Below are 18,004 nucleotides of genomic sequence, written 5' to 3'. Positions count from 1 at the left end.
CAAGGGGTTATGATATACTTCTAGTAGAACGAGACTGGCCACCAGAATTTGTTAGGGAGTGCCCACATGGAAAAGACATCATTATGCCAGCTTTCTCCGACAATGTTCCAATACATTTAAAATATACTTTTTTTTTTGCAAAAACAATTTTTATTGCATAATTCAAGTACAATAGCCATCTGCAATGACCAGCATATCATTGGTCTTCTCCTAGTAATATACTCCAGTGCATAGTACAGTGCAGACCACTTCCAACTATCAATACTTTGCCCCCCAACACTCCCCAAACACAAATATTCCCTCCCCCCACCCGCATGTCAGTGTGCCATAGTCGTAGGTACCGTGAGAAGTCCATCTCGTGATTGGCCGTGGGAGCGGCCGCGAGCCACTCTCCACCCCCATGATCAGGCGCCAAGCAGCAAGGAGAAGAGGAGCCCTCCCGCCCCCACGTGTGACCCGTCAGTAGCCTTTCCACCGCTACTCTGCTGCATGCTGCTCCTGTGCGTCAATGCCCTCCTCTGCTTCTGCGCCCCACCCTCGGAGGTCCACCACTAATGCTTCCCATGCATGTGCCATGGCTAATGCTTTTTCATCATTTCCCCGCAATGCTAGCTGCAGCCTGAGTGTACTCTCGCTACCCGCCCATTTTGTGAAGGTGGTTCTCCACCTCTCAAAGCTGGGGCCAGTTCTTGATTTCCAGTTCAGGGTAATTTCTCTTTTAGCCATCACCAGCCCTAGGTCGCAAAACTTGCTCGTGACTTTCGTGCGTGGAGTGTGGGGGAACCACAGCAGCAGGCAAACTCCCATGTCCACCCCCAATTCCCGCCCCGTTACGTGGGTCAAGCAATCAATGACCTCCCCCCAATAACCGCAGAGGACGCCACAGGACCAAAACATGTGCTTAAAGTCGGCCCCCTCCTCCCCACAGCGAGGGCACCGCGGAGCGGGACCCCCAAAGTATTGAAATAATTTAGCTGGCGTCAAATAAGCCCTATGCAAGATAAAGTACTGCACCAATTGAAACCTGGCATTACGTGTGCTCTTCCAGGCCCGTCTCTGTAACCTGGGCCACGTCAAGTCCGGAATGGGCTTCCCGATGTCCAATTCCCATTTATCCTTCAGCGCACTCAACGGGGCTAGGTGTTCCATCGCCATTCTCTGATAGAGGCATGTAACGGCCTTGACCGTGCCCGCCGCCATGACCACATACTGACAGCCGGCAGCCGTCTGCGGTTCAGAAAGTCCCGTGTTCCAGTGCTTTTGTAGGGCTGCCACCAGGGCTGCGTGGAGTAGGTAGTCTCCCCTCGGGATCCCGAAGGAATCCTGCAGTCCCTGGAATGGCTGGAGCGCTCCATTGAGGTACAGGTCCCCCACCATCTGTAGCCCTAGGTCTTCCCACTGAGCCAGCCCCGACCAGTCCCCTCCGTGGGGGAGGGCCGTGCACATGCCCAATGGGATATCCGGGGCGTAGGGGTGAACAGTGCCGACCCTCCGCAAGCTGCGGTTCCAACACAACCGGAGCGTCCGCTCCTCAAGCGTCAGTTGCGACAACTCTAGTCGCTGCTGGAAGACAATAAAAGAAAGGACATGCCGCGGGATCACCCTGCCCTACGGGTCTTCGGGACCTCTAAACTCCCTTGCCACCGCCTGCGTTAGCCATTGCAGCTGGGCCGCCAGATAATACCACTCGAAGTCAAGCACAGCAAGCCCTCCCTCTGCTCTGGGCCGTCGTAGCGTGGCCAGCGCCACCCGCTGCCTGCCAGATCCCCAGATAAAACCTGTGATCATGGCTGTGAGCCTGCGGAAGAACGAAACCGGCACCCAAATAGGGAGCGTACGGAAAAAATACAACAATCGCGGGAGCGCCACCATCTTTAGTAGCGCTACCCTCCCGGCTACCGAAAGAGGTAGGGTGCTCCAGAATCTAATACTGCCCGCTAGACCTCTAACCGCCCTCCCAACATTCCCCTCCAACAGATCTTGCTGGGTGCGGTAGATATGCACTCCCAGGTACGGCAGACAGCGAGCTTCACAGCGGATAGCCCCGAGGGCGGGGGGGGTCTCCTCCCACTGTGTAACAGGGTATACACAAGTCTTGCCCCAGTTGACCTTCAAGCCCGACAAGTGACCGAAGTCCCTCAGTAACGCTTTGGCACCCTGTAAGGCCCCCTCCACGTCAGCCAGGAAGAGCAGTAGATCATCTGCATAGAGGGAAATATAATGGGTTTCCCCCCGCAGTAACAGCCCAGCATATGCGCGTCCCAGTCGGGCATGGGCCGCCAGGGGCTCAACCACCAGGGCGAACAACAAAGGTGACAACGAGCAACCCTGCCTCGTACCCCTTCTCACCGGGTAGGAGGCCGATATCGTAGTCCCCGTTCGCACCCTGGCCACCGAGTTAGCGTAAAGCAACCTCGTCCAGCGCACGAACCCATCCCCCAAGCCGAACTCCTGCAAGACCCTAAACAGGTAAGGCCACTCCACGCTATCGAAGGCTTTCTCCATGTCTACTGACAGCGTCAGAGCGGCCGGGTAATCTAGACAATCTACTTCCATAACCCGCAATAGTCTCCGGATACACGTCGACGTGTTCCGTCGGGGGATGAACCCAGCCTGATCAGGGTGTATCAAGGAGGGCATATGTGCCAACAATCGCGTGGCCAGGATTTTGCTCAGGATCTTATAGTCCACGGTGAGCATGGAGAGTGGGCGATACGCTGTCCTGGCACTCGGGTCCCCTCCCTTCTTCAGGAGCGGTATAATCAGCGCCTCACGTGTTGAGGCAGGCAACTGACCCTCTTTCCAGGCCTCCCGGTAGACCGACTGTAACTGTGGGGCAAGTTGGTCCGTATAGGCCGCATAAAACTCCACTGGGAGCCCATCTGTGCCCGGGGTCTTCTTGTGCGCCATGTGCTTGATCGCCACACGGATCTCGCCTAGCGAGATATCCCCCCCCAGCACCTCCTTGAGAGTGGGGTCCAGTTTTGGCAAGTGGGCCGCCGTCAGAAACTCCTCCAGTTCCCCAGGGGCGTCGTGTAGGGTATTAGTATAAAGGGCGGCATAATACGCCAAGAACTGACCATTAATCTCCCTCTGAGAGTGCACCGTCACCCCCTCCCCAGTGGTCAGCGAAAGTATGGGAGAGCCGCGCGCATCTGGATTCGCCAACCAGGCCAAAAGCGACCCGACTTTGTCCCTCTCCGCATGCGCCCTGGCAAGGTATGCCTTATAGTCAAAACAGCGGAGCCGCTCTACCTGCACTGCCACCTGTTCACGCGCAACAACCACCTCATCCTGGGATTGCTCCCCCAAGTGCTGTGCTCTCTCCGTGCCGCGCAGCGCGGCCTCCGCCTTCTCTATATCTCCTAATAACGTTTTCCGGACCCCGGCCGTGGAGGAGATACATATCCCTCTAATAACCGCCTTGAACGAGTCCCATTCCAACGCCCTCTTGGACGCTGTCCCTGAGTTCTCTGTAAAATAATTTGTGATGCCATCCCGGACCTCCGCATGGAAGACCGAGTCCTCCAGCATCCGCGGGTTCAGGCGCCAGGTGGGTATCGTCTGACGCAGCCTACTCCAGTGCACTATAATCAGACATGGGTTGTGGTCCGATATGGTTCTCGCCAAGTATTCACTATGGCGAGTCAGAGCCTGTATGCCCGGAGAGCATAATATGCCATCCAGACGCACATGCAGCTCATGCGGGGCAGAGTAAAAAGAGTAGTCCCTCTCCAGTGGGTGGTGCTCCCTCCATGTGTCCACCAGCCCCCACGCAGTCTGCCAGTCCCGCCTACTTCTGGCCATCCTATGTATTGCGGATTGAGTCAGGGGCGGGTGAGAACGATCTAAGTGGACATCAGTGATGGAGTTAAAGTCACCCCCAAGTATGGTCGGCCCCTTTAAATACTCCGCTAAGGCGCCCGAAACACGCGTGAAGAAGGCCGCTTGTTCTATATTTGGGGCATAAAGGCTGCATTGCGTCACGTCTCTCCCATCCAGCCGGCCCTGCACTGCCACAAACCGTCCCTCCGGGTCCACCTGCGAGGCGAGGGGCTGAAAAGGAAGACCAGCTCTAACCCAGATTAGGGTGCCCCTTGCAAATTTGGAATAGGTGGTGTAAAACAACTGACCCCGCCAGCGCCTGTGGAGTGCCCGCCCCTCCACCCGGTCCAAATGGGTCTCCTGTAGAAAAGCCACCTGCACTCCTCTGCGCACTAAATAAGCATGGACTTTGCAACGTTTCGTCATGGAGGTGAGCCCCCTCACATTCCAGGTTATACACTTCAACTCAGGGGGGGTAGCCATCACATTGTGCAATATGTACTATCCAACCACTCCCCATCCTAGGCACACTGACATCACCCCACCCTTTCGCAATTCCCCAACAACCCCCAGTCCCTCCCGCCCCCAGAACGGGTTCCCAACCGTAGTTACCCATCCAAATACAATACAATTAACCAACTTCTCTGATAGCCACCAGAGCCTCACAACTAGTGTGAGTGAGGGGAGGGAGGCCGGGGCCGGACGGGTGCAGAAAGTGTTCCCAACAGAAGTCCCAGCCCAGTCTCCACCGCGCCTCCCCAGACCTATCCCGCCCCCGGTGCCCCCGCCCTAGCCCACCCCCGACCCCGCAATCAAGGAGAGTCTGGCAGTCCCCCAAAGATCCATGGCAGTCCCATCCCCAGCGCAGAGTCAGCAGTACAGCAGTTTGCACCTCCAGCCCCCAGCTAGCCTCCTTACTGTCAGCGGCACTTCAGGAACAGTTCAAGTGTCCAACATGTCGTCCGCTGTCCCAGGTGTGACATGTGGCAGCTCCGTCACCTCGTCCTCTTCCTCCGCCTCATCACTACGTTGAGTGTCAGACCCCTTGCGGGAGATCGGCTCCCCAGCAGGGGCGATCACAAGTGCGCCGGAGATGGCGGAGACCGCCTGCAATGCTGCTTTCCGCTCCAGCTCCGTCTGTGATGCCAGGGGGAGCCCCTTCCAGTCGGCCGAGTCTTGGCACGCCGGCTTCGGCGAGGTTTCGGCGAAGCCCTCCGTGATTCCCGTCCAGCGGAGTGTGCCCCCGTCCCGGTTCTGTGCAGCTCCAACCAGTCCCACGCGGCGGCCGGGTCGGTGAAAAAGAATGTCTTGCCGCCCAGCATAATCCGCAGGCGCGCAGGAAACAACAGCGCATATTGGATGCCCTCGTCTCTGAGTGCCTTTTTGATCGCCAGGAACGATGACCGATGTCGCTGGACCTCGAGGGGGTAGTCTGGGTAGATAGAGACCGACGCGTTTTCCACCCGGTAGGGACCCTGATTCCTGGCCTTCTGGAGTATAATGTCCCGGTCTCTGAAGTGCAGTAGACGCGCAGCCACCGGATGCGGCGGTCTCCCCGGGTCCAAGGGGCGGGCCGGGACCCTGTGCGCCCGCTCCAGCGTGTAGAACGGCGTTAGCCCCTCCGGCGCAACCACTTTTCGCAGCCAAGTCTCTAAGTAGGCCAGCATGTCGGTCCCTTCGATTTTTTCGGGCAGCCCCACCACCCGTATGTTATTGCGGCGATTACGTCCCTCCGCGTCCTCAGCCCTCTTCTCCAGCAGCTGCACTCTCCGTTTCAGATCATCCACGGCAGCCTCCGAGGCTTTCTGGGTTGGCGCCAGCTGTTCCAGCGTGACCTCCGTCTGCTTGACTCGGTCGGCCAGCTTCCGGTGATCCCCCCGCAGCAACCCCAGGTCCGTGGAGACTTGCGCTATGTCCCTCTGCAGCGCAATCCTCGTGTCCGAGATGGCTTGTAGGATCCGGTCCATCTGTTTTTGCTGTAGGCCCCCTGACGGATCCCCCGTCTCGTCGCCATCGCGCTCGCCAGAGGTGTCCCCGGTCGGGGCAGCGGCTCCCTGCCTCAGGCGTGTCTTTCCCATCGCACCGCTCAGGGGCGGTACGTCCGGGGTCCCGCTACCCCAACCTCCTGTCGCTCGCGCTACGCCGGAGAGGGCCTCCACTCCGCGGCGGCCTGCGGACGGCAGCACTTCAAACCCGCTCGTGGCCCAGCTGAGCTCACCGCCGGCCCGAGTGGCCCCTTCAGCCACCAGGGGTCCCCCACCGACCCAGCACAGGGGGCCGGGGGAGGCCAGTCCACCCTCCGCACCTCACACAGGCAGGCTCACCAGTCCGCCCCAGCCACAGGTCCACAGCTCTCCAGGAGGGCCGGCCACCAGACTGGTCGTTTCTGCTCCAGGCGCCACCGCGCAGCTCCTGCCGCTCTGGCCCAGCCGTTCCACCAACCAGCGCCCTGCAGTGGGCCGCGCTCTTCGTCCCGCGGACCGGGGGCCGTCCACGACCACAGGGTCCGCCGCAAGGGCTCCGGGGCTGCCTACCGATCCTCGGTCCCGGTGTCCACACTCCGCTGTCGCGCCTCAGGCGCCACCATCACCGCAGAGACGCCTACGGGCCTCCGACGTTGACCCTGCAACTCCGGTGGTTTCCGGTCTGCACCTCTGATACGCCGACGTTGACCCTGCACTGCCGGTGGTCTCCGCCGGCGATCCTGCACTTCCGGTCGGCACCTCGGATACGCCGCTCCGCTGCTCCGTCCGCGGGTACAGGCCTCCCAAAATGGCCGGCGGCAGCCCAATCATCCGCCGTTCCTCGGCGTCAGTCCAGCCGCAGCGGCCCCCGGCCGGCCGCAACACAGTGAAGGGAGTTGGGGGCGGCCAGGTCCGGCCCCCGGGATACTCGCGGCAGGTCCGGGCGTCAATAAACAGGATGACGGCCGGGCTGGGTGCGGAGCTCTCGGCTCACGCGTCCATCGCCATCGGCCTCCAAGCCACGCCCCCCATACATTTAAAATATACTTATGCCAGGAAATGGGCAGTGGCCCAGGCCCCAGCATTATACAAGGATCATGTAGGATGGGATGAGGACTCACCTCACCACAATATCCAGTTAAATAATCAACCAACTGCACAAAGGCAGTACCCAGTTAAGAAAGAAGCTAAAAAACAAGTCAGGGAGATCTTAGATCAACTTGAATACCAGGGGGTGATTGAAACATGCACCTCATCAATGAACAATCCTTTGTTTCCTGTTTCCAAAACCAGACAATACATATCGTCTAGTTTTGGATTACAGACACCTAAACTCATGTTGTATTACATTTGCAGTGCAAAATGCACATAGTACAGCATTAGTGAATAACATTGTGCGTAAAAAGTACAAAACCAAATTAGACATTTCAAATGGTTTCTTTTGTCAAAATATTGCACCTGAAAGTAGATATTTGACCGCTTTCTCAATAATGGGGAGACAGCGTCAATTTTGTCGACTCCCACAGGGGTTCAAAAACAGCCCGGGGTTATTCTCAGCAAGAGTAACAGAGTTACTACAAATTTATGATGACGAGGCATTGTCATATGTCGATGATATATATCTGACAGATGATGACCTGGACAGACATTTGAACAGGGTGAACACCGTTTTATTGGGCTTCGCCTCTGAGGGTTACAAATTCAAATTTAAAAAGTCCAGAATTGCCCATCTAAATGTCCTTTTCCTAGGATATGAACTATGAAGGGAAGGCAAAAACCTGGTAGCCAACTTTTTAGAAAAGTGTGCGCTGCTCCAACCTTCAAAAACGCTGAAAACAGTCGATTCTAGGTTTCCTGAATTTTGGGAGAACTTACATTCTAAACTACGCAGAGAGGGTTAAATCTCTCTACAAATTAATCAAACCTGATTTCAAAACCACAACTTGGACACAAGAACACACAGAAATTCTGCGTTCACTTCAAACAGACACGTTAGCAACAAAACACTTGCAAACACGCGTAAACTTATGCAACTTAGTGATCCGAATCATTCCGGGTAAATGCGGATTCACCTACTTAACTTTTAAAGAAGGTGAAAAAGTACCAATTGCATGCAAATCACACTTGTATACGCAAGCACAAATTAAACTCACTTCTACAGAAAAGATTCTGACAGCAGTTCAAACCGCTATAACAAAAGAAAGAGCCCTAGCACAGGGGAAACACATTATGGTTGTGACTCATGTACCAGCCTTAGAGGCAGTTACTAAAGCTAGCATTCCGAATGCAAAAACTTTACATTCGAGATGGATACAATGGGTTAATTCTCTTGCTGCAACTGATGTTGAATATGTTTTTGATCCTTATTTGAAAACACAAGCATTCCTGCAATACGAACACGAATGCCCTCTGCCTACTGAAAGTCTCCCTCTGGATCAGTACGAATTCATAATTTATACTGACGGATCTGCACAACCCGCTACGGAGAGTAAATAAGCTTACAGTGCAGCATGCGCGATCGTTAAAGGTCGTATCCGCTTTGGCAAATTCAGACCAATGGTCACAAAAACGCAATCTCTAGGATATTGTACAGCTCAGTGAGCTGAACTAAAAGCATTCAAGATGGCACTTGAAAACACGGATCGCGAATTCCCCACACTCATAGTGTGCGATTCTTTTTACTGTGTCCAATCTTATAATGAATATTTACAGAATTGCTTCAAAATGGTTTCAAGGATGCAAAAGGTGGCACAATCAAGCATAAAACGCTTTGGGAACAAGTAGTTCAGTTGCGAAACGGACTACAAAACACTCACGTGATACACACGCTGAGTCATCAACGTGATGGCATTCACGTTGAAGGGAATTCATTGGCTGATGAAGTCGCGAAGGGGGCTGTGCAAACGGCTTCTGTAGCTGCAATCACTTGTTCAAAAATAGACAGTGAAATAATGCTGGCTGTCAATGCTTCAAGCAAAGGCAGCGGTGCAGCGTTACCTAAAAAATTTCCACTCATATATAATTGATGCGAACAATGTTCCGTTTGCCCGAATCCCTGGAGTGGGGGATAGGGTAATTCCAAACATGGAACGAAGAGCGGCTTTGAGTTGGGAAGCACATCTGGGAGAGGGTCTGACACATCAGGGGGATCTCTAAAACAATTTTAGAACTAAAAGAGATGTACTGGTGGCCAGGAATGAATACACTGATTCATATCTTCATCAATAACTGCATAGACTGCAATAGAGATCGAAGTACAGAACGCCACCAGATACCTGACTACAACATAGCCAGCCCAGTTCAGACACCATTATTAGACAACATTAAACTATCTACGTGCAGGCGTCCTCTTGGACAGATGCAATCCCACAAACACTAAGTCAAGGTTCCTATGGATGTGGCCTCAGCGCTCGGCTGACGCTCAAACTGTTATAAAAGATTTGCATGTCTTTATCGGCACATACGCAATTGGCATGCTACATTCTGACCAGGGTCCTGCGTTTAGCTTTCAAGCTTACAAAGAAGCCATGGCCAGTTTGGGCGTAGCATTGCAGTATTCTTCTCCATTCCATCATTAGGGAAATTCTGTTGTGGAAAGAAAAAAAACGGGACATAAAGCAGTCTGTGACAGCTAGGGTATTAGGTTCGGGGTCAAACATCTTTATGGTGTCCAACGCGCCCTTAATAACTTGCCAAGACGTTCTCTAGGGGGTGTCACTCCACACGAAGTTCTATTTGGAACTAGAATGTTGGTACCGGACCTTGATATGCAAGGCACAGTGATGGAAAACAAGAAATTTGATATCAAAGATTGTTTGGCTGTTTTACAGGACTTAAATGAACTGAGAACAAAACAAAACAACGTGGTCCTGAAGCCAACCACCAATGTAGTAGATGCACTCCTCTAGCTACAATCCAAGAGGTTCAAACTGAAAGACTCATCACCTTTGACGATTCTACAGTGAGAAATAAAGGACTAAGCAACAAAGCTATGGAACTTGTCCCTCTTGAAACCCAAATAACAGTTCGTCCTGATACACCTGTCTACAACAAAGTGACAAGTGATCAACTGGTTCCAGCGAATTCAACAAATCCTGATGCAATTCAAACCATTGACAGAACTGCCTCTGGCTATTTCATTAACTTTGATACATTTTCTGAGGATCCCAGCGAACCTGAAACGATGCCAGCACAAAGAACTTTCAAAGAACAAGCAACAGACTTTTTTCATCTCCTGAAAAAGACTTATCTGGTTTCACCATGGATTGAACTATGGATTGTTTTGGGAATATTCTTCTTTCTACTTTGGTTAGCTCTGGTATTGATTCTGTGTATGCTGATAATTGGAAGATATATTCAAATGGACACAGCAAGTAAAAGAGTGAACTTAACTTCTCCAGCTACACAAATCATCCCATCGTGAAGCAAGAGACTTGTCGGCAGTGAACATCACAGCCATTCCTATACATGATGGTATAGTTTGGGACCAAACTCAATATGACATTTTTAGCCCGTCGGAGCTTTTGAAGATTCCACATTTATTTAAGATTTCATTAAGTGACTTTATTACCTCTAGTACCTTTTTTGATGATTGCGACTTCGAGACAGTTAATAACATGATGTCTGATCTAGAGATGTCTACTGTATTCACAGATCATGAATATTTAGAGTGTTCATCAGACTATGAACAAATGTATTGTTATAACCACTATGGTCATCATTTCTTGCATAAATCTGCAACACCTAGAAATGTATTTATGTATAACCAATGGGAACATTGTCCTACACCTCCAAAGGGTAGTTCGAAAACTTTTGCAATGAAGTTTCTATATTTTTCAGGGTTCAACTTGTCAAATCCAGAAACGTTTTACTTTAAAAATGTGAATAAAACAGGAACGGAAAAATATGTTAACCGATACGAAACTGATTTATTCTGCACCCTTTAGTGCCCAACTGCCTAGACAGGGTTTCGACTTTTGGAAAGACAACCTTGAGACAAAATCTGTCTGGGGTACAAAAGATTGGCAAGTACAGGTGTAGAAGCTTTGTTTAGAGTCTGTATCATCCCTGAGCAAATTATGTTTTCGAATGACACTGTCCAACAAACGTCTTGCCTTGGATTAGCCAGGTTCAAAGACATGAACACACTGACCATACCTATACCTGCAAGTAATAGCACTAAACGGGGGGAGGTCAGCGAACATAATATTTTGCATCACAACAGATCAGATCCAGAATGGAAAAAATGGTTGCTCTGGCCCACAGACACAAACAACTGTCAAGATCGATTCCTGAACAAAACACAGGGTTTCACTATCAATAGGCCAGACCCACGCTATGTTCAAAGAGAGCATCCAGGGGTAGTAACAACATACAGTGTAGGGAAACTTTGCCTTGATTGGCTACAGAAAGCTACACTGAAGGATGTAAAACAACACTTAACTTTGCTTCAAGAGGGCGCAGACCATAGGGAATTCTTGCTAGGGCCAAGAAAACCGCGTCAAAAACGTTTTATATATGCCGGTATCTAGGCTGCTTATAATGAAGCATGGAAGGTTACCCAAGCAGAGACTGCAGAACGAATACCAGAAATTGATCATATTAATTTAGAGAAAACTCTCTCTGTAGTAGACAATGGATTAATGACTCTGTTGTCCAGAATATATTCATTGGACAGCATTGTGTCTTCTGTCAGAGACATCATGGAACAAGACTTGGTCATGTTGCAACATGGTCAGTCTCAGCTACATTCTATCATACTATTGGGCTGGACCTTACAAAACTTGCGTGCAGGCTATGTGCCTTGGCGTTTAATCAATACTACGTCACTGTTTTCAGAATTCAATCTCACTGACAAACAAATCAGACTGGCACAAAGGTGAGCAGACTACTGTGGTAAATAATTTAATTACCGGGACTTAATTTGATACAGAAACATAATAAAAATAGCTCAGTAAATAAGAGGCAGAATCCGTGGTATCAGAGGTTCTGAATGGGCTTTATTCCAGTGGTCGATTATAATCGGTTGCTCCAGGTTCCATCACCACGAAGGTTCAGGAAGTGAAGTACATACGTTATTGACAATCAATTACTTTTATACAATAGGCATTACAGTGAGGCCAATACAAGAGGCGTAACAATTGATAGTGGTGATAATATATTCATACGTAGCAAAAATTAGGCGTAACTGGGAGTGATGAAAGAACGTCATCAGATGTGATGTCATAAGAGGGTGGTTACATGAAAGAATTTCGCAATGTCAGCAGAAATACTTGGCAGATATGCGCGCGCAGCAGTATGACGTGTGATTGACGTGCAACTAGGGGGTGAAGGAGACTTGACATTTAGCTCTACATGTGGCGACAGAAGTCTGGAGGGTCAAGTCAACCTAATCCCAAATCATATCTAACATCCTATGTTTAAAGAACTATGTTATCCAAAAGAGAGGTCTCTTAGAGTAGAATCTTATTCTATACTGACTATACTGACCGTTAGTGCGTGTACAAGCGTCTAAGTGTCTACACTAGATGCGAGGGCGGAATCTTCCATAGTAACAGGGCTATGAATTACTTGTATGAAGACAGAGAAGTCGGGCCTTTGCTTGGTAGCTGGAAGAATGTTTTACTTAAGCTACTAGACAGGAATGCATTGGGCAGGGAGCGGAGCAGATAATTTTCGAAGGTGAAATACAGTTCTTGGCAGGCAGCAAGCTGATGTCAGGCTTCGTGAGCCGCGCAGAGAATGAGACAAAGTTCATGGTCACAGATGCAGGCTCGAACTGGAGCTTCAAAGACAGAAAGCAAGAAGAGTTCGATGACAGAATCAGGGCCTACTTGCCTGGACTGTAAAAATGGCATAAGTGAACCATATAAAGGCGGTGGCCTTTCGTACTTAGGAATGGAATATCCGGCCCATTCATGGCGGATCAACAGAGGACATGTTAACGGTGGACGCACATGTATTTGCGTCTTCATAACTGGAACTGGAGGGAACATACATGTACTTATAACATGCACATAGAACCGTTGGGGTCCAAGATAGGGGACATAACTGACCAGAAAAATCCATATTTCCACATTCCCTCCTTGTCCCCTACTTGCCCGTCAAGAGATATCAATCTTCATTAATCCATTGATCTGTTCATATAGCATCATTTGTTCTTCTTTCTTCTTCCGGGATCTTGAATGAAAATCTTGATGTGGAATGCACGATGTGGCACACAGACCACAAATCGCTGGTCCACATTGCAGGCATAAGCAGCAACTGAATAGTATGAGAAGGCCAACACCTAGGAAGGATAGAACTCTCCATCCCCAGGCTGATAACACGCTCCAAAACCAACCGGACCAAGTCCAGGTGCCTGGATTCTGGTGTATCTGGCTTACAATCTTATGAAGGCGGGTTATGGCTTTATATACAGATGGCGAATTTTCTGGTATGAATATGCAACAGCTTGATCCGATGACCCTACAAGCTCCGCCCCTATCGGCCAGGATGACGTCAAGGACAAGACGATTTTGAAGCACAACAATCCGCATAGCAGACTGCTCTTCTGTTAAATTGCCTAAGGCGGAAATAGTTTCGTTCACTACTGCTTCAAGGGTTCTGGTTAATCTACGTATCAGCTTACTATTAGTAACGGTACCTATATAGGGAAAGAGACCTTTATTGAAATCTGTGTATTTTTCCCATGCCGTTTCAGTGTAATCGACTATCGGGAGATCTCTCCTCACTCTATTATATACTAAATGAATATTTCTGTGATAATCAGCAGGAGCTAGAAAAACAGGTGGCAAAAGGAATCCAATATAGCAAGTACCATCCCAATCTAGAGGTAAACGTACATATGCCGTCTGACCACATATGAAATAGGAATGGCGGGAAGCTCTAAATGTAGACTTGCCTTGATCACTAAATTCTACTACAGTGGTGCATTTACTATGGCCCATGTGTATGGAACCATTCTTTCTTATACATAATTCACCTTTTACTGGAAATATTGACATAGCGGGCAAAATTGAAGTAGCTTCTGATTCGACATTTAGGATCATAAGATTGAGCGTAAAATTACCTAATCCATACACTTCATTTTCTAGATCAGTTCCTGTTCTCTGGGGAAGTCCCTCCTTGTTAGGGTGGCAGACTTTAAGCAAAACTAAGTTCAAATTTCCCCATACCCAGTTGTCTTGATAAACTGCAGAATTCGAATCAAGGGAATTAATTAGACTAAACCATGCTCCACAGGAGCCATTGTGTGTGAACGGGTATGGAAAGAGAGGTAGAATTCCTTTATAATTCTGATAGGGAGGGAGTCGGCCACATATCCAACAATTTGTAGCATTGCTAACCTGATGGGAATGATGCAACATACTAATGAAAGTGTTATTGCGCAGTGCAAATCTATAAGACAACTCAAGCGGAGGTAATTCACTAAAAGAATGTTCAGCAGTAACATTGTAAACATGTCTAGAAATAGGATAATATATGTGCAACAATATACTTGCAGTAATTATTAAAAGACTTGAGAAAAATAAAATTAATAACGTCACTATGCAATGACTACGCAGTGATTTACAGTACGCCTGTCGTTTCAACATTTTTCGGGTGCTTTCTCTATTCAGGTCCAAGGGATACATGTCAGAGACAATTCAACCGCTTCACCTTGGAGAGGACTTAAACAATCAAATTGCTCGACTGATTGGGCCTGAGCTTTAATTTATAACGTTCGGAATCACTTTTTTCCACAAAAGGAAGTTTTGAGTCAATGGGTGAAGACACACAAGGTGAGGTATTCACATCTGATTTTAGTCCATGAAATTTCTTGATATGACTTGAATGAATCCATCCCTTTCTGCCTTCGATCTTCACGGCTGTTCTTGTGGTGAGCAACACCAGCTGAGGTGACCTCCACCTAGGTTCCAGCTGAGTCTTTCGATCAAAGTTCCTCACGAAGACCAAGTCTCCCGGAACCACGTCATGGGGTTTCACCTCAGTGTTGTCAGGAAAAGCTGCAGCTACCTGTGAACGACAAGATTGTAGTGCAGACATCAAGGAAGCCAAGTAATCTGTCAGCATGTTACAGTCAATATCAGTTATTTTGCGTGGTATAGGCGTCCCCCACATATTTGGTGGTCTGCCGAAGATCACTTCATACGGGGATAACCCTGTTCGAGAGTGTGCTACCATTCTTGTGTAAAAGAGTGCAACTGGTAATGCTACTACCCAGTCGACACCTTTCTCTCTGCATATTTTGGATAATCTTATTTTCAGAGTCTGGTTATGTCTTTCTACGAGACCTGCTGCTTCGGGGTGTCGGACACAGTGGAATTTCCACTGATAGCCTAACAAAAGTGAAACGTGTTTCATTAATTCGGATGAGAACGGCTGGCCGTTATCTGAGTGAACAACACGTGGTAAACCGTATCGTGGGAAGAATTCTCGAACCAACTGTTTGGCAGTAGTCGGGGCAGTGTAATCTGAAACCGGGTATGCCTCCGTCCAACGGGAAAGAGCACACACAACTACGAGAACATATTTGAATCCTCTACATCGTTCCATCTGGATATAATCCATCTGGAGGACTTCAAAAGGGTGATCAGGAGGCTGAAATCCACCCTGTTCTACGGGAACGCTTTTTCCTGGGTTGAACTGGCAACAGATCAGACAGGTACGAACCTTTTGTTTGGCTGCAGCTCGTAAATGCTTGTTGAACCAAATATGTTGAATACTGTCTAGCATAGCTTTCTCTCCTAGATGCGCTGGACTATGGATAGTGTTAATAATGACTTGGACCATTGAATCAGGAAGGAACCACACAGACTTTTCCTTCATCAACCATCCTTGATCCGTTTGGATCCCTCCTAATTCAGTCCATTTCCTTATTTCTTCTGGTGTAGCATGTGTCTGTATATCAATTACGTCAAGAGTAGGATCTTTAACCGTCATACAATGTGTTGGCGTCGGGACTATTGTCTTTGTCATGTCGGATGTTTGAGTTTGAGCAGTCTGTTTAGCCGTTCTATCAGCTAAATCATTGCCTTGAGAAATGATATCAGTAACTTTCGTATGAGCTTTACATTTCATAATTGATATTGCAGTGGGTAGATGTATTGCATCTAATAAGGCATGAATGAGGGGTCCGTGCTGAATGTGGGCACCGTGAGAAGTTAAATAACCTCTCTCTCGCCACAGCACGCCGAAGTCATGTACGACTCCGAATGCATAACGTGAATCAGTGTATATGTTGACTTTTTTATTTGTGGCTTGAATACAGGCTTGTGTCAGAGCGACGAGCTCTGCTGCTTGAGCGGACAAGGTATTTATGCAATTTGTTTCAATGATTTCAGTGTCTGTTGTGACTGCGTAAGCGGCCACTAGTTCTCCTGTACCTTTTCTCATACATGAACCATCTACATACAACGTCAGGTCTGGGTCTGACAATGGGACATCTGTCAAGTCTTGTCTGGGTTTCGTCGTGATTGTAATAACTTCAATACAGTCATGGGCTAGTGGGTCTGTTCCATTTACAGGTAAAAGTGTGGCAGGATTCAATGTGTTACAACGACTGATTTCTATATGTGGCTGAAACAGTGTTAGTTCATACCCTGTAAGTCTTGCTATAGTCAAATGTTGTGTTTGCGTTCGATTCACAAGAACCTCCACTGCATGTGGTACTTGTACTGTCAATGGATGTCCTAACACTATGGCATCGCTTTGTCTGATTGCTAAAGCTGTCGCTGCCACTGATTTCAGACACGCAGGCAGAGCCTGAGCTACGGGATCTAATGTACTAGAAAAATAAGCACATGGTTTGTGTGCTCCTGCTTGTTCCTGTGTGAGTACTGACAAGGCAGTACCTTCGCGTTCTGTAATAAAGAGTGTAAACTGTTTACTGTAACATGGTGTTGCTAAAACAGGTGCTTGGCATAGAGCTTTCTTTAAGCTTTCAAAAGCTTGTGTATGTTCCTGAGTCCAAGGGAGAACAGTCGATGTCGCTGCCTCCTGTGTTGTCAACTGAATGAGTGGTTTTGCTAGAAATGCATACTGAGGGATCCACTGCCTACAATATGAAGTGAGGCCTATGAAAGCCCGCACCTCCTTTTGTGTCTTGGGTATTGGCATGTTAGCTATTAACTGAATGCGGTCGGGTGTAAGCTGCCTTCCCTCCTTGGACAGCGAGTGTCCAAGATAAACAACTCGCTGGACACAGAATTGCAGCTTAGAAGGGGACACCTTGTGCCCCTTTTCGGCTAGAAATTGTAAAACTGTCAGTGATGCTTTCTCACATTCGGGTTCGCTTCTAGCGGTGATCAGCAGATCATCAACATATTGAAGCAAGGCAGTGTTAACTGGCATGTGGATACTGTCGAGTTCTCGTTTCAGTGCTTGGCTATAGATGCTGGGGCTTTCTGTAAATCCTTGAGGTGCGCGTGAGAATTTAAAGCTACGTCCATTTAAACTAAATCCGAACAAATATTGGCTTTCCGGATCTATTGGGACACTGAAAAAGGCATTTTTGAGATCAATTACAGTAAAGAATGTTGCTTCGGAATCAATAGCTGTCAGTAATGATGAGATATCGGGGACCACAGGGAATTGTGGCACAATACACTTGTTCAATTCGCGCAGATCAATAACCAATCGATATACTGGCGGGGCCTTCGGATCTGTTCGTTTGAGAATCGGAATTATCGGTGAATTACATACATTGGAGTCTGTTTCTACAACCACTCCTTGGGCAATGAGCTCGTCAATGATTTGTAGTAAAGCCACTACAGCATCTGGTGGTAACTTGTATTGTCGCATTCGTGGTAGTACCACTCCTGCCTTTAGTGTAACTCGATATGGTGTAATATTCATGCAACCAACATCAGTAGGGCCTTGTGCCCATAGATGTGTAGGTAAAGTCTGCAATCGGGGATCCATGTCTCTAGACACATAATGACCTTTAAAATCACGTAAAAACAATCTTACTCCTTCCGGAGAACAACATATTATAGCTCCTAGAGCTTTCAATGTCTTTATTCCTAACAGGTTTTCTGGACATGATTTAGTAAGCAATAAATCTGTAGTTCGGGTCAAAGGTCCTATCGTAAGTGGAAGAGGTTGTGACACTTCATTAACAATAGGTTTTCCTGAAAAACCAAGGGAAATATTCTGTGAGCCTGAGAGGGGTGCCCCTGGAACTTCACTACGTTTTATAGTTGTTCGACTTG

This window comes from Triturus cristatus, chromosome 7 (genome assembly GCF_964204655.1).
Source record: "Triturus cristatus chromosome 7, aTriCri1.1, whole genome shotgun sequence".
Lineage (NCBI taxonomy): Eukaryota > Metazoa > Chordata > Amphibia > Caudata > Salamandridae > Triturus > Triturus cristatus.
The sequence above is the reverse complement of the archived record's forward strand: the minus strand, read 5'-3'. Positions refer to the sequence as shown.